The following is a 2163-nucleotide window of genomic DNA, read 5'->3' as shown; positions in this document are numbered from 1 at the left end:
AATTTAGGGACTAAACCTGAGATTAGCCAATGATTTTCTATAACACTGAATCAGAGTAGAGAATTAAAATTACTCCTATTTGACACATATAATATTTAATGTATCTCATTCCTTTACATTATCCAATTCACTACATAAAAATAGCGCTTTTTAACAAGTTTTCCAAACCAACTCATCCAAAAAGGGTTATCTTTAGAATTAATATTTACTTTTAGGAATAGTTACTATCCTTGCATTTAACATTCGCATTTAGGAGTAGTTGTTGTATAAAACACTATTTTAATCGACATTCCAAACTAAGGACTAATAATAGTAAACTGAAATTTAGCTAAGGACATCTTTCCATGTTTCCTCGTGGGATCGAAATTCGGGGCTTAATCAGAAAGTCCTATATTACTTGAGTGATACGTAGACTTGCGTTTATATCATTGTGACTATATAAAATATATAAAATTAAGCATATAGAAAAGTCGCATCACTCTCAACCCCTAACCTCCCACAGTGAGATGGTGACCTCCCATGCTACGGCCAACCATCCTAGCCGCCAGAAACCCAAGGCCAAGGGGAACCACCATGGTCAAAACTCAAAATTCCACTCATCCAATGTTGCTCAATCCAATTAAACACTTGCCCCTGTCAGCCCTCCACCTAAGCACCACTTTGGACTCCTCACCTTGGCCAATTGAGCTCCATGGCTAAACTTATAAATAGGGCACTTCCTCACGAAGAATAAGTGCACAAAGCTTGGGGAAACTTTATCAAAATCATTCCTAACGTCCATTGCACTCATACGAATTTCATTTCAATAATTTTTAGACCTTCTTCCCCACCAAGAAACCCAAATTTTAAAGCTCAAAACAAGACCTTTTCTGCTATTCCACCAAACTCCACCGAACACCAAATTGACTCTTTCAAAAGCTTCACCATAGCCTAAAATCCCTTACCCAATCGAAACCCCTTCGCACGAGGCCTCTACCAAAGTTTTAGACCAAAGCAGACTCACTATTTGGGCTAGGTCATACCTAGGCTCAACCTTAGTGCAAAGTAAAGTTTGGAGGAGTTTCGTGGGACCAAGAGGAAGCTTCTCAACCCATCAAATTTATGCCTCAACTCTCGGACAAAGGTATAACTTGAAAACTATTTTGGCATCAGTTTGATTTTTTATGAAGAGAATGAACAATTCATGTCCACCTAGCCACATAGATATGTTCGCCTCACTTAGATGAAGGTGTAGAAGCTTCTCAACCCATCCAATTGATGCCTCAACTCTCGGACAAATGTATAACTTGAAAACTCTTATTTTGGCATTGGTTTGATCTTTTATGAAGAGAATGAACAATTCATGTCCACCTAGCCATATAAATGTGTTTGCCACACTTAGATGAAGGTGTGAATAAACTCCATGCGATTTAGTTAAGTATCGAGAGATATTTTAAGCTTAGAGTGTGGACGGTTCTCGGGTTAAGGCTCATTTGTGAAGATGAACTGATTTTTTCTGTTTGCGTGTATGTAAAACAAACAGCTTGGATCAGTCGGATGAAGAGATGGAGTGGTAACCGTTGGACGAAGAGATGGAGCGGTAACCGTTGGTCGAGTCAGCGTCTTCGTGGAAAGCTCGGCGAATCACTGGACAACAAGTGGGGCTTCGAGAATGTTATGTGGTTTAGTAGAAAGTTAGGGTATTTTTTTATTTAATTAAATACAAAAACTCTTAAAAAATCATATCTTAGCGTTGAAAATTAAAAAAATAACTATTTTGCTCAGTGAACAGAGGAGAATATAATGGACAAAATTTAAAAAAAATTATTTAATATTTATATATTAATTAATTAAATGCCAACTAAATTAATTAACTCAAAAAAATAAAATGGTGCTCATCATGGTATGAAATTTTGAGGGCTTGTTCCTCAAGTAATTAGGAATGTTTTCTGATTTTTCCAAGGTCAGAAAACACCCCTAACTAAAAAAATCCTAATTATTTAGGTTAATCATTTTTATTTCAATTAAAAAATTATAAAAATAAATTATACATCAGAAAATTATAAATCAAGTTTGTTGAGCTCACTGAAATTGGAGGCATCAATGAAAAATAAAAAATGCATTTTTCTAAATAAAATTATATAATTCCTAATATTTATTTATTTAAATAATTATAAAAATTAT

The sequence above is a fragment of the Phalaenopsis equestris genome, unplaced genomic scaffold, assembly GCF_001263595.1.
Source record: "Phalaenopsis equestris unplaced genomic scaffold, ASM126359v1 Scaffold000286, whole genome shotgun sequence".
NCBI classification, from domain to species: Eukaryota; Viridiplantae; Streptophyta; class Magnoliopsida; order Asparagales; family Orchidaceae; genus Phalaenopsis; species Phalaenopsis equestris.
This window is presented reverse-complemented; position numbering follows the sequence as displayed.